The sequence below is a fragment of the Corvus moneduloides genome, chromosome 1 (genome assembly GCF_009650955.1).
Source record: "Corvus moneduloides isolate bCorMon1 chromosome 1, bCorMon1.pri, whole genome shotgun sequence".
Lineage (NCBI taxonomy): Eukaryota > Metazoa > Chordata > Aves > Passeriformes > Corvidae > Corvus > Corvus moneduloides.
The window spans coordinates 72,517,280-72,541,584 of NC_045476.1; the positions used below are offsets into that span (position 1 = coordinate 72,517,280).

The 24,305-nt window shown below is 38.0% G+C and overlaps 1 long non-coding RNA gene across 1 annotated transcript; it reads left to right on the plus strand.

The window, feature by feature from the left end:
• Positions 1 to 331: 331 nt before the first annotated feature.
• Positions 332 to 23,890, plus strand: LOC116447100. The gene is made up of 3 exons (XR_004241484.1): positions 332 to 2,748; positions 22,119 to 22,158; positions 23,695 to 23,890. It is a non-coding gene; the product is annotated as an uncharacterized LOC116447100 (long non-coding RNA).
• The last annotated feature ends 415 nt before the right edge of the window (positions 23,891 to 24,305 follow it).

Genomic DNA, 24,305 nt, shown 5'->3' on the forward strand with positions numbered 1-24,305 from the left:
AAACGAAGAGGTAGCAACCTGTTTCTGTCCATCCAGTCCATAATTTGCCTGTGTAAGGGGTTTGCCTCTAGACTGTGAATGCCCTGCTGATCAGCCTTTGCTATGCAGCTTTAAAAACACAAATCACAATAGGTTGTATTTTTGCTATTGATTCTGAAAACTAGTCACTTGTAAGAGTTGTGCATATCTGTGTTTGTGCAGAATTAATTACATCTGTTTGGAGTGAGCAAATAAAAGCTGAGGAAAGATTCTTCCCAGAAGGCTTCACAGTCTTTCCAATCTCCAAGACGACTTGCAGAGTACTGTCCAGAACTGTAAGAAGAAGCATTTTCTTTCTTTACATCAGCTAGTAAGGCTGGAAGAAACCAGTCAGGCTTTAAGGCAAGCAGGGTCTTCTCTTGTCTGAAATTAAACAAAAACCAGCAAAGCAGAGGTTAGAAATCTTTGAGTTTGGTGGTGATGTATTACATAGACAATTTTCAGACCAGGGGAAAGGCAAGAGGTTGGTTAGTCTGTGTGCATTGGCAACTTACAGGTGCCTTTTGCTACTGTCAAAGAGCAACCTGAAAACTCGGTGACCTTAAAGTAAAAGGATGAGATAGACAAATTTAAGATAAGAAAAACTGCATTGTATCAAGGAAAGTAAAAATAATCTTTTGTTTCCAAGGTTGCAGGGACCTATGCTCCCTTATTTAGAAGTTTCAGTGCTTTAGTTAGAAGATTTATACAAAGACTAGAGGAAAGAAATCATCCTAAAATTCTTCAACAAATGACAAATACATGTTTGGGAAGTTGGAGTGAAGTTTTTCATCTAGTTGCTTGGATATTTCCCAGTGAGCCACCCATCTGAGTTTCATGAAGGAACTTGGGAAGTACTGGTTTTATTCCTGTGTAAGGGATCTAATTTAATGCTTCACAATTTTTCACATACTATGACCTTTCTGTGCTCTTATCCTATCTTAATGAGGGTAATAACAGGAAGAATAAAAAAGGCCTGATGTTTTATTTATAGAACTGTCTTTAATTAGACAGACTCTGATAAACCCATGCAAAAACAACCACCATGGGATAAGTCTTAGGTTGTCTTGAATTCTGCACAATCCCATGAAATAGAAAGCAATGTTAGTATTTGGTGAAGTAGCTCCCATTAAGACTTCCTAAACTAACAGCTGTTCATCTACTCAGGTTCTAGGAAATGCTTTAAAAGTGATTTTGGTGTAATTGGGGGGTTTGCAGAAATACCTTGGAATATTGGGGAGTGCAGGGTTAGCAATGGGACAGGTGGTGAGTACCCAGGGAAATAATGAACATGTCTTATCATTGGTCTTGAACCTTTGCAATTTTGGTGTTCAGGAGGATTGGTTTACATTTATGTGAGAACAATGAAATATGAAAATAGAGTTACCATCCAATGGTATTAATGTGGACTAAAAAATTATAAAATCCAGGTGCTATATGAATACATTCAATAATTCATTCATAGTTTCTTTGTTAATCTTTTTCTAGTGTTTATGAAATTTTACACATACGGCATGGCTTTCCATTTTTCCAGGGAAGTGGAATAAAACTTCATTCCAGTTTTCTTTTCCTTTGAGTTCTTTGAATAACTGAATATGAGGTGAATACTGTTTTAGTGGGAGGTTAATGAGTTAGAGGTCAGGCTTACAGTGGAAAAACTGCAGTCAACCTCCATGGTTCTGTTTGCCAAATTTGCACTGACAAAGCTATTACAGCAGGCTCACTTTTTTTTTTTTTTTTTTTTTTTGGTAGAGGAATATTCCTGTGATTTGCCCATCAAGATTATGCTGTCTTTTCAGTGCCTGTGTTGCTCCTTAAAATCCTGCAGGCACTTATTTTCACATTTAACATGATACGCATGAGTAACCCTCTCTCAACTGGTGGAACTAGTCAGGTGTAAAACTGATGAATGTACTCTTTAGGGCTGGGGCCCAAGCAAATTCCACAGAACACAAAGTGTGTTACGTTTTACAGCTCCCTGCATCATTTCAAGTTCCATCGTCTATAATAAGATGAACAGTTAGGTCTTATCTAAAGAAACGTGTATCAGCAATGCTAACAGATACCTGCACAGCTGTCTTTGATACTTATTGTACTGAAAATGATGTGTTAGTCATTAAGTCTTTAAAAAGGTGATTAATAGTTGTACTCTTTCATATACATACACAGAATTGTTTTCAAAGTAAAATCCTAGGGATAGGTTTAAAAAGATTGTAAGTTGTAACATAATGGCAGGAGAAGGCCATAATCTTGAATATGGATTGTGGAGAGTGCTGGAATGCTCTTTTGCTTGTGGCTCAGACCCCTACCAGCAATTTTACCTTGCTGGACAAGCATGAACACGTTTAGGAATATCCCACTGCATTTGGTTTTTTTGCATTATCTGCTTTGCAAAAACTAATAATGTTAGAGATTTATAGTGTTTAAAGTGTGCACAGTTAGTTGAAACTAAGACTGCATTCATCTTTCTGAAAGTTAAAAGCAGTATTGGCTCTGAACTCATATATTTTATTTGCCCAGGAATTTCTTTGGCCTGTGAGCTGTTAGATCAGTGGGAAATACTCTCAGAAGCTGTGGGAGGACATTTCCTCCTGAATTTTAGGATCATGACATGAGCATCTGATTCTGCAACTCCTCTGCAAATGTGTGCGAGTGGCAGGGCTCTGTCACAATTCTGCTCTCCTTACCTCCTGCAGCTCTTTATAGAATGCAACACCTGCACAGTAAGTGGTAAGTGTCATAAATTACCCCACCTCAAGTAAAGGGCAATCAATACTTGGGGTGACTCACTGTTTTTGCAATGTTTGCTAGGAAAAAATGAAAGGAGAAATGAGTTAAAGTTTTCTGATATACATGGCATTTACTCATTATCATCATAATCACTCATTTAGGTGACTAAGCCTCTTGCAGAATGAGATGCTGGTTAGCCTGAGTGAAGAGGGGAGGATCTGACCTGATATTACTGGGCTGTGAACGGTCATTAACATTTTATTTTAAAGAATTTTGGTACAACTGAGACAGGAGCAAGAAAATGCAACCAGAAAGTACAACCACCAAAGCCCATGGCAATGTTTCAAGATTATTTCTGGAAAAATCTAAAGATTTTTACTATATTTTCCAAAGTCACAGATGTTTTTTATAATTGCCAGTACTTTCATTTTGTTAGCACTAAAAGGATGGAAATCAGAGCCCTCTTGCTGTTCTTCTATCTAGAAAAAAGGTAGGAGTGTTTTGAACCACAGAAAAATAAAATTTAAATGGATAAAACAGATTAAAGAAAGACTTTTAAAAGTGTTTGGAATGATGAACACTTAAGAATTCACGTTTTCCTGCCACAAATCTTTGCAGAAATTGCGTTGCACATGTCCATGCACGTGTCTGTGTTTATATGTGCTGAAAATACATATCGCTGTATCAAGAGTGAATAACAATTTCATAAGCCTCCACCAGACAGTTGTAACTGTTCCTTTCAGATGAAAACAAATGATTTCACAACCAAATATGGAAAAACACTCCTTAAATTCACTTGAATTTCTTTTAGTGAGGAGTTACATTATGCAGTACCAAAACATAATAATTTCCTAGATTTATTGCAATATGTTTCTAAACACATCAGGTGTTTACTGAGGTTTTGTTTCCTTAGAAGCATTGTGGCTGTGCATTCAACTTTTGAACCTTATTCTGCAATGTTGTAGAATTAACTGCCTCTGGAAAAAAAAAGAAAGAAACAAACAAAATCTCCCAAAGCAACAATAGACAAACAAACACAAACCAGAAACTCCAAAACAAACAAACAAAAAACACTGCTGAAATTTTGTCAGGAGAAAAAGATCCAGAGGTTTGCAGGTATTTTTCTATTCACCTTAACAAAGCCAAGGTTCTGCCCTGGTGGTCTGGACCTGGATCTAGCATAACGCTGCATTAGGTAGATGCCTCCCCTGGATGTGTTAAAGATCCTAGTGATCTCCCTCACTTTCTTCCTCCTCTGTGCACCCAAACCTCCCCTTGTTTTGATGGCATCCCCTTTTGAACAGCTTTATATGATTGCTTCCATCCACAGGTTACTTTATTCAAGTTGATTTGTCACAGAGCACTCGCCCATTAGCAATCTCGTCTGTAGCCTGCTTTAAAATCTGCTTATGGTTATGGCCAGATAAAAGCATGTGAGGTCAGTTTGGTAGAGCAGAGACAAAATACTTTAACATAAGGTTTTCTATTCTGTGCAGGCAGCTAATAAAAGTCCCCGCAGGTGTTGAGAATTATCCTTCTCTCGGAGATTTCTTTACAATCTGAACCTAATCTTGGTGAAAGCTTTGGCAAGGATAGCTGGCACATTAATTAAATTACTTTCCCTCCCCCACAGGTCTTATGCTGTAACTTTGATTAACCACCTCTGTGCCCAGGAAACAAACTGCTGGATAGGCACTATCAGTTTTGCAGGTGTATGGATGTTAGAGATAACATGGGATTCCTCCTCTATCTGGATAGATTCTCCTTACTCTTTCAACACTACACAGCTTTTCCCTTAGCTACAGCTACAGGGATCCTGCAGGTGTATTTTGAGATTTTAGTATGAGGACCTTCTTATTCAATGTGTATCTCTGGATGGCCACTGCTGAGAAGTTTCAGATCCTTAGGGGAAAATGCCTAACTCCTCCAAAGCTCCCCCTCTATTTAAATGACTTTTCCTTGCTGCAGTATCACACTCGTGACACATCAAAGCTAGTAGCTGGTGTGGCAGGACATGCATTCCCAAATCAGCCTCAGTGACGAAAGCTGATTTGCAGTGACAGGTTTCATATCTTATGGTGTCATTTTCATGAATGGCTTTGTTAATTAAATTTAATGTGGAACAAGAGCTTGCTTACATTCTGCCAGGCTTAAGATGTTCTTACTCACACCTTACTTAAAGAACAATTCCTACTGTTGAATAAGGCCTCCAGGATTTAGCCCTCTGTTAGCAGTCTTCCATAAACCCTTTGTTTTCCTAACATGTTAAAAACCAAGGCTTAATGGGTTCATGATGACATCAGTTATCAAGATTTGTGTGGTGTTGGCAGATGTTGAATTTTCAGTGGAAAACCATTAAACAGATTTGAGTCAGGGCAAGTTTCACAACATGCACGTATTATACCGGTGGTTACATGTGTTGACTTCAGCTTTATTTATTACAAAGGAAAACAGGCCTGTACTTATACAAAAACAGCAATGAGAAATTAATCTTCCCAATAGGAAAATCAGTCTTGTCTTGTTAAAGGTACTCAAAGTTACTTGTTGAGCATGCTGAGCTTGCAAAAACTATGTCTGCAACTTTCAGATTTAATAAATCTAAAATTAAATATTAAAAATAAATATAAAAAAAAAAAATTTTGGTTACCTGGGCCTTTTTTTGGTATCAAGTGCAAAGAAGGTAGTATTTCAGAAAGTGTTGAATGTCCATTTTTTGACAACCTTTCTTTCCAAAATGTCTCAAGTTAAATATGTTTATTTTCCTCTCCGATTGGATTTGTTACTTTTGAATGCTCATTGCCTGTCAGCTCAGAACACAGCAATTCTGTACTAGTTCTAATATTCTTCAACATTAAAAAGTTGCTTTTTGTCATATGAGTACAAAGTTTGCCATATGTCAAACTTTGCCAAAGTTTCTCATATGAGTACAAGGTGTTATTGTCTAGACCAATGATGGTGTCCAGGCCTACACATGGTGTGATACGTGCATAAGAAACATATGCCAAACACTGAAACCAAATACACAGGGAAAAATAATTCTTCAAATAAAAGCAAGGTCCAATGTAGGAAAAAAAAAAAAAAAAGAAATCCCACAACAAACCAAGGTGATAAGAGCAACAAAAAGCAAAGGAGAGCACTCTCCATTTTGTGTATGTAGTAATTTGAAAGGAGACGGATTTAGTTGCTGCAATGTTTCGTGCATACATTAATTAGGACTTCAGTTTGGAGATTTACTAGTGCAGTGTACTGAAACAAAAATGTATTGTGTCTCCCTTTCTATTCAACTGTAAATGTGTTGGAGATTGTATTTTCTTGGAAACTAAAGTTCCCACAGTTATTACAAATTACTTCAAATTCTGCTTATGCATCAGGAGGCATCTAATCTTAGTCCTTTTGTTTTACCAGTAAAGTTCCGCTTATAACACACCTTTTTCACACCCAAAGTTTTTCTTGAGTCTCTTGACTGTTGATACTGCTAAGGCATGAAGTTTTCTGAATGTCAAAATTCATACTGACACCACCTAAAAGATTTCAAGGGGTACATCAATTTTTTTTCAGTCTTATGGCACACTGCATAGAGAATCATTAGAACATTAAAGGGATATATTTCACTTCTGTGTGTTTAAAAATAAAAGGAAAACCTAACATTCTATCTTATGAAGAAGGACTTAATTTTCTATTTTTTTAGACACTTTGAGGAAACTTTGCTTTTCAATATGCTGATTTATAAAAATTGAAACTCTTTCCAATATGGCTTTTATTCAGAAAATCTTAAAAATAATTTCATATTGAAATATTGCTTTGATATTCTGGGATTCAAAAAGATTTTTAATTTTTGTCAGCTTTTCAGTTTATTTTCTTCCCATTTGTCTTATTTAACATTATAGCTGCACAAAATAAGATCAATGTGTTTTGAACAAGTAATGGAATTTTCCTTCACTATTCTTTCCACTATTTTAGGTTTAGCTCCAGGTTGGAACTGAGTCAATTTTTTCTATCTTGCAGTCCTGTGTAAAACAAAACTTTGACTTCAATGGAGGGCTATTTTTCATCAGGCAAACAAACAAAAAAAAGACCTTTATTGGGTCCACGTAAAACCATAGTTTCTTCATTAGCACGATTTTTCCAGTACGTGAAACCAGTCACCTGATAAAAATGTTATCGCAGATGATAAGCTTTGAATTAGGACCTCAGTTTTCACCAGCTGGAGAACAAATGATCATCCACAGATGCGAGTGTGCAAAAGGAAAACATTCTTTCCCAAACTTTTCAAGTAAAAAACAAATGATTAAATGTTGGATAATTATAATTTCATGAGTTACATGATCTCCTACTTACTACAAATGGGTAAATAGAAAGACTCTGATTATTTACACTGCTGACTTGCCCCAGGTTTATGGCATTTATTATAGTCAGTAATGTTTATAGCAAAATTTTTCTTAACAATAACATTTATAATATTTTAATGTGTGTGTACGGATGGAAATAGTACATGAAAGAATTTCAGCGCAAACAAACCTAGACCTTTTTGCATTTGGAACTCCTCTGTATTATTTTAGGACCCCAGTTCTCAAAACAGTTATGGTTAACTTTATTCACACAATTCCAATGGGACAACTCATATGTAGAAAGCTAAATCTTCTCTTAAGTGTTTTCTTCCTGATGTGCATGGGGTGGGGTAGGTATGTCTAAACATATTCCTGAACACACTGAACTGTCTCTTCATTCTCTGGAGCATATAATTTTAATTAAATAAATATATAGGGGTTTGTGTATGGATGAATGTACAGATATTTGCACAGGTATTAATTAATTTATTCCATGAGTATCAAGTAATTATCTCTTTCGCTGTAAGGGCAATTTGCTACCACACTAAGCAGAAGGCATTCTTTTCCCAAACAAAACAAGCATAGCACCACTTTCAGCTGAAATGTTAGATCAGTATTATAGTGTGTTAAGCATGGCATCATTATTCTAAAACCAGTCACAGAGATATAAAATGCACTGTGAGACTGCAAACTGAGCACAGTTTGATTGCAGGACACCCGGGTAGAGGAGTTTTGTATTAGAATATACATTGCATTTATAATGGCTTTTTCTCTGAAATGTAATTAGGTTTTTTTATGAACTGGCAAAATATAGTAAATAAAGGACTCAGGGGATTTCCATATAGCCATATTTATTCCCACACGTCTTTCCAAATCTTAAATGGTTGTCTTCCTTAGAAATGGATTAGGACAAATTGCATTAGGACACGATCGTGAATCTGATTAAGGTGGAACCATGATCAGGTTTTTCTTTTGGGCAACCATGTTTTCTTATAACAACCAGAAGACAAAAAAGCCTTTGGCAAGATGTTTCAAAAGGCCTTTCTCATATGCACATAAAAGCAGTTTTCATGCTAATTCAAAAATTGGTCCACACCTATAATTTTGTTATATAGCCAAGACAAAGCTTTGGGCAAAATTTTTCGGTAGTATACATTTCAGCTACAGACTTGTGGTTTCAGTGAAAGCTCCTAAAAAAGAATTTCCATGCATAATTTCCTTAAGGAGAACACTCTGAAAGCAAGCTGCAAGAGAGGCAGAAGATCAGGCATTGATTCCAAATTGGTTCAGGGAGAGGAATGCTGAGAACAAAACCATCCCCAGTGGAAAACTGAAGTAATATACAGAATAAACACCTTTTCGAATGAACACACTCTCAGAAAGACCCAGCCCTTCTCTTCCTGTATTAGCAAGTGACCCAAGCTGAGAACATTATGTGACATTATTTGACAAAGAGGGAAACTACATGGATGTGTCTGTTGATACACAGAAATGCAAATGTTTGGAAAATTCCTATCTCAGCAAAAAAAAGCACTGTTTCTTTCTTCTCCACTCCTGCCTATTTATCTTTTTTTTAAACAGTAGTTTCAACTCCACATAGCTAAAGGGAACTTAATTGAAGTGTTGTTACCTCTGTGTCATTGTCAAATCTGTCGGTGACTGGAAGGGTCTGGGAAGGACATCTTCGTTCATCTCCTTGGGGTTCCACGGCATATGAGTGTTTTGGTCTCTCAAACTAACATGTAGAATTCAGCCGACAGGAAGAACTCCACTATAAGTCTGTAGAAGTCTATATAAATAAATAAGTTCCCTGTCTCCAAGGGCTAGTGTTTGGCATATGAAAATAAAGAGAATTGGTGGGTCTAATGAATAAATTCTGGAAACTAAAGGAGCTCCATAATCTTTGTGATTAGTATTGTAAGTATCAGTGACATTACACTGCTCAAGTAACTCTATCCATCTGCTTTATGGCTAGTCTTACTGGTTTTTACTTGTTTGGGGTTTTTTTTCCAGTTTAGACCAAGATTCAGTGATGTTTATTTTAAGTTGTTCATGTTTGACTTGATATTAGCATTGTTTTGGCAAATGTAAGAGTCTGAATTCTTCACGTGTTTCACACAGGCAGAGACCAGAAAAAAAAGAACAGATCTACACTGTGGTCCGAATTTCAGAGTGTACCCATCTGAACTAGATTTTTCCTGAGGCTGGAAAACATGTAGCTATCTCTCGTGTGTTGTTCTTGGCAACTTGCTCTGATTTCATCCAGAAGCTGAGGGCCTGACATGAATGTGGGTGGAAGCTGGAGTTATTGACCCAGAGAGTGAATCCTCACTATTTTTCCAGGCTGACAATCCTTAGGTACTCCACCAGACATTGCATGTTTATATAAACTGTCAGAAAGCATTTTGAATCAGTAACATTAGTTCATAGTCTGGTGAAATAATGACCAGACAAATGCAGAAACCCTTTTTTGTCTTTTACTTCCCCTGGCATTTCTAAATGGATTTGCTCACAGCTGGGACTTTCAACACAACTAGAGGAGGATCCGGTTCAGAGGGAACAGAATCAGCAGTGATGGGGCACACTTCAGGATTTCTTGGCCAAGCTGGGACGGAGCTCTGAAATAAAAATTTGCATGCTCTCCCTTGGGGTCTTCAAAGCAGAGGTTCAGCTACATTTCACAATAATAATTTTCAGCTGAAACAGGAGAGGTGCAAAAACGCTACCCTGATGTTTCCCAAACCTTCTGTTAGACACCACCCTGTACAATAGAACATGCTCATGTTCATAGAGTCATGACTTGTACAGTTCAGACCTTTCCAAAATTGTTAGAAAACACAGGGTCAAAAATAATTATGGTGAATTGGGAAATAATTATGTTAATCAAAAATAAAACAAGCTAAAATGGGAGAAAGAAAAGGTCAGTCAAAACTGTCGCACCAAGTTTTCTTATCTATTGGAGTTTGTCTCAGGTATGTTCCTCTAGTTTATAGAAATATACGAAAAGAGAGTGAGCAAGACACAAATACACACACTTATGCTAATATAAAGAAAAATTGTTGAGATCAAAAATCCGAAATCAAAAATTAAATTATTACAGGATGTAAGAGACAGAACAGCTTTGGTAAATTATTTAGATGGATGATGTGTCCATAATAACAGGCTATTATTTTCAGAAAATGTAGTCCTCTTTTTCTCAGTAATATTTAGCCTCTTCAGTGCAAATTTTACTTTGTAGAAACTTAAACATTTCTGTGAAATGCAGAGCTGGTTGGGAAGTCAGATAAATTTCCATGAAAACAGTTTCTTTACTTGTATTTAAAAGTATATCCAGACATTTTCGGAATCTTCCCAGCTCTAAAGCTGACTGAGCTGTGTACTAAAATGGGGAAAAATTTTACATTGTCTTTGTTCCATTTATTTTTCTTGACCATTTTAGCTTTTGTTTTAAATTGATAACAGACCGTTCCAATAGAACTGATCATTTTTTTCTAAAATGGAATTTTATGTCTAAAATGTTAAATGAAAAAATTTCAATTACATGTCATGTAAACAATGTTCATATTTGATTTTCCCACAGATTCTCTGCTTGGAAAGTTCCTTTGAAAATTAAATAGTTCATACAATCTATCAGAACAGTTATCTCAATCACGCAGTTTTCTTATTTTCTCTGATTGGGTAAGGTTTTATAAGCTGCTTTCACTTCTGCCTGAAGAAAGGTTTATTTGTTTCACAAAATTATTTTCATTTCATAAATGAATTAATCTCAGCTGCAGACATAAAAATTCATTCTCTTGACACTGTGTTTGTACCAATACTTGTGAGAAGTAACAAAGATGAAGCAAAATTCAATGTTTCTTAAAAGTGTCGTTTATTTTATTTTTCCTGTTAATTAACTGGTACCTTGCAGCTTGACCATCACGGTAAATCTGTTCTTTAATTTCTCTACAAAAAGAGGTAAATTAGTCACCAGAAGGCCCTGCAATTCAAAGTATGTATGGAAAGTGATTGGAAAACCTGGGCTCCTGGTTGTAATTATTCATATGATTTACCTGCAGTCATGTCACTTTTATGGCACTAAAAGATATGTTATATCTATTTATTCAGGTAATTGTTCCAATCAATTTCTGTGACAAATGTACTTAAATCCAATAGGGTTGGGTGCTACATTCTTAGCTATCTTAAAGCTTTATGGAGTTATGTCAGATGGAAAATCTGGCTAAGGAAAAGGTGGAAATGGAATAGACCAGAATAATCCCTGGGACCTTTTTATCTCCTTAATTATTCCTGTTATATTTCAAATAATTTCTAATGAAGAGATGTGCTGGAAAGACTATCACAGTAATAGAATAATGGTGGCTGGAATGAACTTTTGGAGGCATCCAGTCCAACTCCTATGTAGAGCTCCAATCTTTAGCCCATGCAAATGCTCTTCAGCAAGACTCTCTCCAGTTTGGCCCTGTCTTTCTTGTACTGAAGGGCCAAAAAGTAGAGACAGTAAGAGACCTGCTTTTTCAAAGTTGTTATTTGCCATCTCTAACAGCTACTGTAACATAAAGTTATTTTGGCTAGATTTGTTCCATACTGCTGACTTTAGACCATCTGAATATTTAGCAATTGGAAAAATTTCCAAAGCTTTCTCCAATTTCTAGCTAAACATCAATTATCTGTACTATTGGAGAGCTCTTTCTCTGTAGATAAGTATTTATATAAACAAATACAGTTGTCATATGCCCTCTAGATATGTTGGACATCCACAATCCTGCCTCTTTGAGTCAAAGAGATCACAGGTGTCACTGAGGGAAAACAAAACTCTGTTAAAGGAGGCTGTGAAAAACATTTTGGAGCAAGGCAATTAGGGCAGCAGTGTCTCTTCTGCTCAGAACAAGTGATGGGTATGGCCTGTCTGACCTGATGTACAATCCAATGTATAAGTTCATGAATGCATCACCCACCATTCCCTCCTGCTACCACATCAGCCTCACTGCTAAGGAATTCTTGCACTCTCAGCATCTAAAGATCTCAATTAGTTCTGTGCAACGTCTAGCATGCGTGTCTGCACAACAGCAGATCTAGCACATCCACTGAAATTAGGAATAGACCTCATGACAGAAGAGCCTCAGATAGTTGATCGACAGACTTTGAAAGTGACTGGGAAGAAGTCATTCTGCTAAATGACTGAGTGAAGACACACCACAAGTATGTATTAAAGTGTGTGTATACATGTGGATGCATACACATGCATGCACAAATAAAGTTGATTTGTTTCTTCCCTATTTCAGCAGTTTGTTTCAAAAACCACAGAAATTTAGATTATCAAGTACACTTTATTTAATCATCTTGCAATTACAAAGTCATATATATATTGAAATGTAAAAGTCATTAATGTGGGTCAGGTTGCTAATATGAATAAGAATTTAACTGAAGGGGTTATATACAGCTATATATGGTTAGCAACTGGAGTTTTCTGACAAAACTGTTACGGAATAATTATGGGATTTAAAAGCTGGAATAAGGTTATTTAAAAAAATGGTGTAAGGTAATGTGAGCCAGAACTCTCAAAGTCCCTTAATAAGAGTCCTTAACTCAGTGTTAATACTTTATTTAACATAATGTGCTGTGCACTCTTTAAATTGTTAGCCTGGAACAGATGATTTATGTTGCTCTTGCATCCAAAAAAGAATTAATGCCCTGATCCTATTTGACTGGAATTGTTAAGCCCTTTTGTTCTCAGGGTTGTATCAGAATGATAACAAAAACATAAAATCAGCAAGCTTTTTAACGAATGTGGGGTTAATTTGAGGTGCCCTGATTTACAGATATTAGAGTAATGCTCTCTCTCAAGTATTTACTGAGGTGTTAAAAAGTTTGTGTTCGCATTCATCGCAAACAGTTAGTGTACTGCAGTTTCTTTGTTTCCAAAATATTAGAAGGTTGCAGTTAAGAAAGCTATTGGAATCAAGTACCTTTTTGGTTTTTCTTTTAACAAACAGTGACATCTTTCATCATATTTTGAGGGAATCTCAAGTGAATACCGCAGGTGGTTCTTTGGATCCTATTAATATCTTGGTTTTGTTGGTTCCTGGTTTTTTCCAGGTGTTGTTTTTTTTCCCCCTTCCAATGTTTTAGTTTAATTTTATGTACTTTGTGCCTGCATTATGGTTTACTCATCTGCTTTAATTACTTTTATTGGCTAATCTTGGTACAACTGGATTTTTCCAGTGTAAAAGGCAGTGAAAGCAGTGACCGATGCAGTTACTTGCCAGTATTTCACTACAGGTGTGCAATATTATAGTCAGCTGTACAGAGGACTTTCACTGCAGATCTTTTTGGTTTAACTACTGAAACAAATGTGTGCACTTTCCTTTCTTTGCTGATTATTGTCCCCGTGGAGTTTTGCTGCTAAGAGTGGCAGACAGTCCCCTGTCCTGCTGCTGGTGGTTAGAGCTGTTCAAAGGAACTAAAGAATAGGTTCATCAGAACTTTTATGAGAAAACCTTCAGTCCAGAATATTCAGAAAAGCTAAGATGTTTTTATGACCTGGCATATAAAGCAAGGTATATCTTCACCTTGACATAGTTTTAACTTAATAGAACCTCTAACAAGAACTATGTAGAGCATTTAAGTGATAACATGCTTACATATATTCCTGAAAAAAAAGAAAATAAGTAGAAGAGAATAAATGTTAGCTAGTGAATGCTTGATGTGCACACAAATGAAAGGAAGAAAGTGGAAATAAAAGTTAAAGCCATGGCAATGAGAAATGACATTTCCTATGGGCACAGTAAAATGAAGTTCAGTGAGAACCCTAAGTGGCATCAATGGAACTGTCCTGAGATAAGAATAAGAGAATTTCTAAAACTAGTGGGATGAACACCAGCAGAGAGTTTGATGTTTTTCCAAGCCCTGTTAGGGCACTTCAACTTCCTGTGCTCAGCTAGACTTGCCTGAATATTCACCAAAATGTGATTTCTGATGATTGTGAAGGTTGGTAGCCCACCTCAGCTTGAATATGAGCAGGAGAGTGATTGGTGACAATAAAGAGGACATACACACTGTACTTAAATATCCTACAATAGTTAATTAGGCAGATTAGCAGAACTTCAGTCCGTGTGTATTTATAGTCTGATATAGTCCTTCCTTTCGGATCGATTCTTTCAGTCCTAAAGTATGTACTATTTATTTAACCCTGCAGGAGAGTGAGATTGCAGTTGCCAATTTAACCTTAATATCTGGGTTTGAGAGAATGTTTCTTATGAATCAATGCAAGTTTCTAGCAAATATACAAAGCCCTTCATGTATAAAGCATATGCATAAAACATATCCCTTCACTTCCTCCAAGTATGAAGGTCTTCAACTTATTCAGTGGTTGTCTCCTTTCTTCTGCCTCAACCATTCAAAAATAGCTAGAGCCCTGATTTGAGAGCTGAGAAATAAGGGAGAGATGAACACTTACTTTTCAGTTTTGTGTCCTTCAGTCATTAAATGCTTCATGTCATGTGGTAGGAAGAAATTAGCTGGGAAAAGATATGATATTTTAGAACCACTATGCCTCTCACTGACTTAATCTGGCTGATTTAGCTGTCTCAAACTGGGCTTCGAAAACTCTGGCAGTCCATAAACCCAAAGTTTTGTGGGAGTGGTCCTGGAACAGCTAACAAATCATGCTATATGTGTGTTACATCAAACAGCTCTGAAGCCCTGAAAGGATCAAGATCCAGAGACTCCATAAAGTCCCTTGAGACTTTTACTTTTGCTATTGGTTGTACATGCAAAACAGTCATATACTCTGGAGATGAGAAGGAGAATGAAAGCCTGAGGAAATAGCATCCATTTCTGAAAATGTTACAATAAGTGACTTTGCCAAGGTCATGCGGGAAATGGGAGTCAGACTACATAAATCTAAAGTTTTTAGTCATGCCCCCCCAAAAGCAGCCTTTCTTTCTTTCTTTTTTCTCTTTCAACTGGAGCTGCCACAACCCACATATATGATCTAGATGTTGTCCGAAAGAAAGGAGAAATGAATTTTCAAATTTTCTTTCTGTTACATTGTCTGTTTATTACACACAGTGTTGTTGCACATAATGCCAGGATGTAAAATGATTCAGGGACTAATGTCTTCAGTCATAACAGGGGAAAACAGAGAAGCAGTTGGATAGTAATTTCTCACACTGTTCTGCCATGGCCGTTCTTTCTGCTGTGATTTAAGAAAGTGCAGGCAGTGGAAAAGGTTCCCTTTGAAAGTGTTTTAAATGTCAAATATAAGATTCATTTCTATACTGCTTTAATCCAAATGCCACAGGTCTGAGCTAATCTATCAATCTGACCAGGACTTCATGTGTTTTACCTATCCAAACAGCCATTTCTTGAACTAGAAGTCCTGCTAACACCCATGCATAATATCCGTGTATTTTTTAAGAAAAGACAACATCCATTTCTTAGTGAACGTGTGCTGTGGCATCCTTAGGCTCTTTTAGTAAGGTTGTTCGTGACAGGGCCTTGGATATGTACTAGCTGCATTGTGCCTGGTTGCTATACACTGGAACAATAGGCTGGGGAGCCAAGAATATGGGAGGGAAGAAACCCCAGAATTATTCAGGCAGTGGAAGAAAATCTGCAGTATTAAGGATATTTCATATAGAGATGCTATGTCTAGATCTGATCTCTGCTGTCATCAGCCTGTGGCCTCTGCCACAGGGACCCCGGAGCTGGCTCTGGTGCGTTATCATCTGCTGATGCTCTGCTTGAAAAGAGCAAGTCTCTCAGAAAATTGGTCAGCTCTGCCTGTAAGAGTGGATCAGCTGTTATTGAACAGTCTCTTCTCAGTCACTGCAAAGGAATATATACCCTCCTGAAAAATATATGCCCTTCTTCAGCTCAAAGTACAACTATTCCCAGTTTTTAGCTGGGAGGTCTTAATTTCCCTTTTGATATTAGATCTTTTCCTCCAGGAGAAATTTACAGTCTTCTCCCATTTTTGTCTTATTTTTCAGTCCTTTATTTGTGTGATTCTTCTAAATTTTTCCGATTACTTGACCCATTTTTTTATGTATGGACATCAAAGTATATTCCAGTAGCACTTTTCTCATTACCAGATGTAGCGTTAGTATCACCTATTTGCTTCTCCACAATGCCATCCTGTCTGGGACATCAAGGTAGGACAGTTAGCCACTGCAGTACACTGAGTTTCCCCTCTCCAGGGTGTTCAGCATCTTTTTTTCTGGGCTATTGTTTTCCTACATCATGTAAGGTCTACCTTCTTTGAGAGAAATTTCCTTAAAGATATTTCTGTGAATTTTTTTACTGACTTGGAATACATATATATATATATGTTTTGTTGGGTTTTTTTTTTTTCAATAGAGATAGTTGTGTACTTTTTAAATTTCAGTAGAGTGGAAATTTCCACAAGAGGACAATACCACTCTGGCATTTGAGGAGTTCTGGGGCGAAGAACTCAACAACATGGAGTGGCTAAAACACAGAAATTGCTGTCTGACACTTAATTCCACTAAAGCATAAAGGCTGTCTGACAGAGAGTCCATGTTTTCTAATGTAAAATAGAAGGATCTCAAATCCCTAAGCTGTTCAGACAAACAGGGATTACTTACCTGAATTTTTATTTTTTTTTTAAACCAAAAATCTACATGACCTTATGATTTACCTAAATCATAACGAGCAGATTATGGTTATTCAGCCACTCTCCTTCCAGGAAGAGCTGCTCACTGGTTTTGTGTTGCAGGAAGGTAATTATGTTCTGTGGGAACCAAATTTTGAGTCATCAGCATGGCGATGGTAAGGAAATATCTCAGCCGCATCTCCCTGCACCAGTCTGTCTCAATGCCCTTACTGTGTCTTCTGTTTCTTAGCACCCATCTTCAGGCATGAATATCCAGGTGTGATTGTTTCCAGAAATGCTGCCAGGTAACAGGTATTCCCTACGGTTACATTTGTTAGGGCAGGTTGTGTAAAGCAAGCACTGACACTGGTTTCAGGGGCGACCTCGACAGTGCTCACTTTCTCCCATTTACTTCACAGAAATGTTCTGTCTTCCAAACCTCTTTTTCATCAACCCCATAGCTCTTGCAGTTGGTGTGGGGATTATTTCCACACAGGCCCATTTGCTTCAGGTAAGCCAAGCTGTTAAGGTACTGGTTAAGGAAAACTAAGGTGAGTCACTGAGACTGAAATTGCGTTGACCACTTATGGGTTATTTGTTAGTTAAATTAAAATATTTAAACCCAAACAAGTGAAGTTGAAGTAGGTACAGTCTAAAATGGAGTCTACAGGGACTTCCATCCAAATACCAATATCGGGTTCTCTTTTTGAAGAAGGGACCAAACAACACTCTAGTCAGGAGCAGATGTGCTTTGTATGAACCTGTGGAGATAAAATGAAAGTACTTTTGTTTTTCTTGAACAGGACCATGCATGTAAAGCTACTCTTGGACAACTAACACTATAGGTATTTGTTATTTTTCTCTAGTGAAATAAAATAAAAAATTAATTAAAGGTTCCCATCATCTTCAAGTGTTTTTAATAAGCAAACCAAGTGCTTCTGCAAAAGCTCTATGTAGTCATGGTTAGAAGAGGAAGGGAGGGATCAGATTATTGCACAAGCTGTTTGAAGTTTTCTTTTGACCATAATTAAAGTCAAAGAGCCAATCTGCATTTTATGTAGCAATTTCTTTTCTTGGAAGATGTGTCATCCTTGAAAATTAGGATGTGAAATACTGATTCTGTAAAATAACCTGGAACAATTCAGATGACTCAGGAAGGTCGAATATCCATCCTGAGCACCTAGATTCATATTATAATGTCTCTAGTACAAAATCCAAGATTAGACATTTGTTAAAGTTTTTATTTTTTGCTGATTTAGGTTTAGCACTGGATTTTGGAAGGGAGTGTTAAGACAGAGACCGATTTTTATGTGGGTTTAGGAGTAGGAATAGGGGATCTGGGAGTTGCTTTCTTTTCGTTGTCCTTGTTATTTTTTAATCAACGTTGAAAAAGAGAACAGAGAGTTTTTAGAGTTCTGCATTCATTTTTCCTTGCTACTAAGAATGATGTGTAATAGAAATGCTCCCCCAGGTTTGAAACAAAATCACTGATAATCCAAAGGTTGTCACTGTTGAGCAAGTATGATAGTACATTTATGTTGCATTAAGATTTGTTTACTATCCTGGCTAGTTTTCTAGTTTGAAAAGTTTTTTCTTTTTTTTTTTTTTTCCTTTTCTTGTTTAAACGTTTTTTAAACAGGGAGTTCTGTAAGACTGAATAATAAGTGTAATTCTTGTGGTCAACAGCAATTAAGACTTGAAGCATGTGAAATCTGGCAAGATGCAGACGTTTGGGTTTGGTTTTTTTCGGGTTTTTTGGGTTTTTTTATGTTCTTGTTTTGTCTTAATGTGTAGCTGAAATGCAATATGACATTTGGAGAGCCAGCTCTTCCTCTGGGAAATCCATTCAAATAGTAAGCACAGCCATGTCTAGAATGGGACTTTTGGAAAAAAAAAAGATTATCTTATTCATGACTTTGGAAAGGAATCAAAGCAATCAGAAGTACTTGATTTTTTTTTTAACAGAGAAATTCTCTCAATCAAAAGCTAAACAAAATATAATGGGTGGGTTAAAGGGCCCAGGCCCTACCTTGTTGATTTTACTCAGATAAATACTTCCATTGAGTAGGGCAAATATACTGTGTCCAAATGGGCTCCTTTAGGGGGAGTGGTCCTATTAGAAATCAGTGTAATCTTTGGCAATGGCAGAAGGAGTCCAAATTTCCTTTTTAACAGACAGGCTAATCAGTAGCAATTAAGAAGCAAAGTAGCAGACTAATAAAGTATACTTGTCACCAGTTGTCATCTTAGTGATCAATTCACACCTCCACGACAATAACATCGGCCCTTCAATGCTCTAATGACCCTGAATCCCCAAAGTGACAGAAGGATTAGGGCAAAGATAATGTGCTGGAAAGGTGCTAATGAAGTGGTGGGGTTACAAGATGAGTTTCATCCTTGACAGACAGCAAAAGGGAGTGTTCCGTCCCACTCCAGCTATGAGATTCACATGGATAAACTCTAATTGACTTCCATTTCCTGTCAGGATCAGGACCTTAATTTAATTAATTAGGGTTTTTTATTTTCTTGGTTAAATCCGAAACATGCATCTTGGTGTTTTCTGAAAGTAGTAGATATTTCTTAGGTAAATAAGTTTACTCTCCTGTGTTGCTTTTTACTTATCTCTGCAAGTTGTGTTGCAGATATTTGTGTTTGCATAATTTTAATTTTGTGCAATTAGTTTTACAGAGATTTAATTTTTTATGTCTTTAGAATGTACACAACTGCTTTTCCATGCACCGATTGTTTTAAAAAATGAGAAACAGAGTATGTAATTAGAGTATAATGTCATGTGTTCAGCAAAAAAATGGTGTCACCTTCTTGCTCCCCATTACAAGTGGATAGATAGAGATAGATAGATAGATAGATAGATAGATAGATAGATAGATAGATAGATACTGTGTGGCAGCAGCATTTTGAGATGAAATGGTGTTAGTAGATGTTGCTGGAAATACATATTTTAAAATGTCTGCTATGTTTCACGTATAATCAAAATAATCCTGTTCATTAAATGCCACCTGTCTCTTGTTAAATTATACTTGAACCATATCTGTAACCCATTTCGAAAGAATATGTTGATATTAAAGATGGAGAAAAGGGTACAACAGGCCAATTCTGGTATTTTAAACCCCGGTCTTCATTAGATGTTACTCTGCTGCTTCATTGTAGCTAATTAACTTGTATATTGAAAACCCTTTAGAATGATTTGATACAGGGAGATGTGGGAATACATCGTGCTGGGATTAGCACATTTATATTGCTGTTGCTGTGTCCCTGCTGTTTGGGTGCAGGGGGAGGTAACCATTTGAAAATTTAGCTGTATTAGGATCATTTTCAAGTGGTATAAATTCTACTGCTAGCAATTTGAACAAAATCTGCTTGACTTCAGTGGGAGATGTATGGATAGATTGCTGCTGCACATTCTAGTGCCAGATTTTGTCTTGAAAGATTAGTCTTGAGAAGATTTATTTGTTTAAATTATTTTGTGATTTGTGTGTGTGTGTGTGTGTGTGAGTGGGAAATAAAGAGGTTTCAAGATTCTAACATTAAAAAGTTGTATTTTGAAACAAGGTATTGTAACTTCTTTGATAATCAAAATAAAATTTTAAATATGTCTGTGTCATGCCTTCTGTTTCCCTCAAGATTTTGAATTTTCTGGTTTCTAATTTTACAGTTAAGCACTCAAAAAACTAGCTGACCATGCTGTACATATTTTTCCTATTGTGTACTTTACACCATACAGTACTATTTATAAGACTGTAAAATATTGCACGTGTTCTAATTAATTAACTCTTCCTAGAAAGCTTAGCTTTCTGTGAAAAATTGGCTCAAAACTGGTTTCTTCCCCAATTTTAGGAGTAAAAAATGAAAATTGATTGTAATACAGAGCACAGGTGTAAACTTCCCTACGCTGAACACAAGCCAAGGAACATGGCTCAGGCATTTATGAGAAAAGTCATGACTGACACGTTTCAGCACCAGTAATACATCCATGAAGTATCATGAACTTGAACTAGGAATGAATGAGATCTTCTAGCGTGTCATATGACATTTTTTTTTAATTACCTAAATTACTTTATAATACATTTAGGGTTATTCATAAAACCAAAAAAGTCATTTCTGTGGCAGACCTTAGCCTAAGCTTGTAGTATTAATTTTGAGGCAGTTGCTATGATGTGTCACTTCTTTACACCTTGGGAGAGAAATGGAGCCACAAGACCTGTTTTGTACAAGCTGTAAAAGAGTTTCTGGAGAGAATCGACTTTTTGCCATTAACAGCCAGGGATGAAAGAGAGCTGATGGTCCAGCCTAGGAGATTAAGGCAGTGTCTCCTTGCCAATTCCTATCCACTGTCAACACACCCTTATGAGAGGTAAATACTGAACTGCAGGAGTTTACTGTGGGCTTTTTTGTTCAAAGATGGGATCAGATCGTATAATTTATAAGGCTGTTGAGTTCACTACATGCTGAATGTGAGATAGGCAGTATATAAAGGTGAATATCTTTATTGCAAAAATGTGGTCTGTATTTAATATTCTATATCCATACTTGTGAACCCTGTAATCTTCTGTTACAAACCAGAGTTGATCTTTCTTTACAGTTGCAGTACATTGGGGTAGAGGTACTTTTAATTTCACTTTGATATAGCACGGTGAGCCATTTTTCAAACAATATGTTCAGCCAGTCTTTTATTTATTATTTCCTTTTATGCTTAACAGATTGCCCATTCAAAATGGAAGAGCACGAGCACTGTTGCCTCGTCGGTCACCTTGCTGTGAAGTTGCAATGTAGCAAATGGCTAATGTATGCATACATGTGGGCACTATTTTAACCCACATTTCACACCGCCATAATCAATTCATTGGTTTTGAAGAACAAAACAAAAACAACCACCCTTGTCCAGCTGCAGCAGGCAAGAGTTGGGACATATGCTGGTGTGAAAGAGGGAGTAGAGCCGGACACCCCTGCCGAAAACATCAGAACAAAGGGAGCGCAATTGCCTTGGCAAGGCTTGGGATGACTTAAATACCCTATTGTATGAAATATGAATAGGTTGGCATTGTGAATTGCGGCATGGGGGGCTCCTCCGCGTCGCAGATTAGCCACACGATTACCCAGATTACACGGGGAAACGGCTAAGGTAAATAAGGCCAGCCTTCTGCCACCTCCTCTCTGGGGCCAGGAGCGGGCTGGCCCAACCTCCCCTGCTACTGGGAGCTGGAAGGGAAGGGGATGGAGGAGAAAGGGAGTGAAGTCATAAGCCCTGTGGATAACAAAAATAAGGATTTCAAGGGCAATAGTGTAAAAACTTCTTTCTGGTCAAGTGATCTATGGGCATTGTTCCCTGCTACCACACAATGTGCAAGCAAACTGCTTAGTCAAAAATAGAAAAAAATATCCTCTCCATTTTCTCTCTCTCCTCCCAGGTTAAGGGACAGCCACTGGATGATGATCACAAAAAGTGTGGTAGGTGCAATCTGTGTCCTGGGGTCTTCTCTCCCCTCCATAATCTTGTGCAATCTTGAAAGATTGGTTCGTCCCTCCCTCCTCACCATGCAGCTCTTACAGTCAGGGGATAACAATGCCAAAACCATGTTTATCCAACCTAGGGCAGCTCAAGGAGAGATTATTTCCCTATGCTGGGGTTTTAAGGTACATATAATCAGCTGTGATCCAAAATAAATTCACGTCTATTATTATCTCAGTCTCAAATGAGATTCAATATATACATGTTCACTGTATGAACTGTATAATGTGAAATATGTGTGTATATATTATGGATTTCAGGGTGTCCAGCAGTCCCACTTGTTACTGAATCAGTGAATCACAGAATCAAAGAATATGCTGAGTTGGAAGGGATCCACAAGGATCATCAAATCCAGCTCCTGACCCTGCATAGCACTGTCCCCAAGAGCCATACCACATGCCCAAAATCTTCTTGAACTCTGTCAGGCTTGGTGCTGTGACCACTACCCTGGGGAGCCTGTTTCAGTGTCCAGCCACCCTCTGGGGGAAGAACCTTTTTCTAAAATCCAACCTAAGCCTCCTCTGACACAACTTCAGGCCATTCCCTCAGGGCCTGTCACTGGTCACTAGAGAAAAGAGATCCATGTCTGCCCCTCCTCTTCCCCTCATAAGGAAGTCATAGACCACAATGAGGTCTCCCCTCAGTTTCCTCTTCTCCAAGCTGAACAGACCAAGTGACCTCAGCTGCTCCTCATATTGCTTCCCTTCAAGGCCCTTCACCATCTTTGTAGCCCTCCTTTGGATGCCCTCTAGTAGTTTAATGTCTTTCCCATATTGTGGCACCCGAAACTGCCCCAAGCACTCGAGGTGAGGCCACCCCAGTGCAGAGCAGAGGGAGACAATCCCCTGCCTTGCCCAGCTAGAGGTGCTGTGCCTGATGCCCCCCAGGACACGGCTGCCCCTCCTGGCTGCCAGGGCACTGCTGGCTCATGTTCAACTTGCCACTGACCAGGACCCCCAGGTCCCTGTTCATGGGGCTGCTCTCCAGCCTCTCATTCCCCAGTCTGTCTATACATCCAGGGTTGTCCTGTCCCAGGTGCAGAATCCAGCACTTTCCCTTGTTGATCTTTCCTGTTGGTGATTGCCCATCTCTAGTTTGTCAAAGTCTCTCAGCAGGGCCTCTCTGCCTTCAAGGGAGTCAAGAGCTCCTCCCAGTTTTGTATCATCTGTAAACTTGCTCAGTGTCCCTTCCAGTCCTGCGTCCAAGTCATTTGAAGAGCACAGGGCTGAGGATGGGGCTTAATGGGAACCCCTCTAGTGACAGCTCACCAGTCTGATGTCACCCCATTCACCATAACACATTGTGGCTGACTTGTGAGCCAGTTGCTATAGATGTAGACTTAAGTGGTCTCAAAAGTGAAGATATTTTTGTCTCAAAGAAGCTGTATCTTATTCTAGCTTTTCAGTTGAAAAGGCTTCTAATGTTTGTATGTTTTGTAGCATCTTTTACAACAGTAATCTCCATCTCTTTTCCAGAATCATAGAATTGCTAAAGTTGGAAAAGATTATCAAGTCCAACATTAACCCAGCACCCAGCATGTTGACTACTAAACCATATCTCCAAGTGCCACATCCACGCATCTTTTGAACGCTTCCAAGGATGGTGATACCACCACTTCCCTGGGCAGCCTGTTTCAGTGCCTGACCACCCCTTCAGTGAAAAAATGTCTGTAATATCCAATCTAAGCCTCCCTCGGTGAAGCTTGAAGCCATTTCCTCTCATTCTGTCACTTTTTACCTGAGAGAAGAGACCAGACCCCACCTTGCTACAACCTCCCGTTGCGTAGTGTAGAGAGCAATAAGGTCCCCCCTATCCTCCAGAGAGTTTAGCTGGAGGTGCTGTGGGATCTCCCATCTCATTGCAAAGGTACTGTTAGTGCGTAAATGAAGACACAACATCCTTGCAGGGAGGAGCCTTTGCACCAGGAGCTCTTTGACGCAAATGATGTTCCCTGCAAGGCACTCAAAAAACAGCTGGGCTCCCAAAGGAGACCGCAGTTCCCTGGGTGTTTTTAGGGAAATTTTGGTGTCTATAACTTACAGTTGCTCAGAAAATATTTAAGTGGGTTAAATTGAGACCTGGTTTT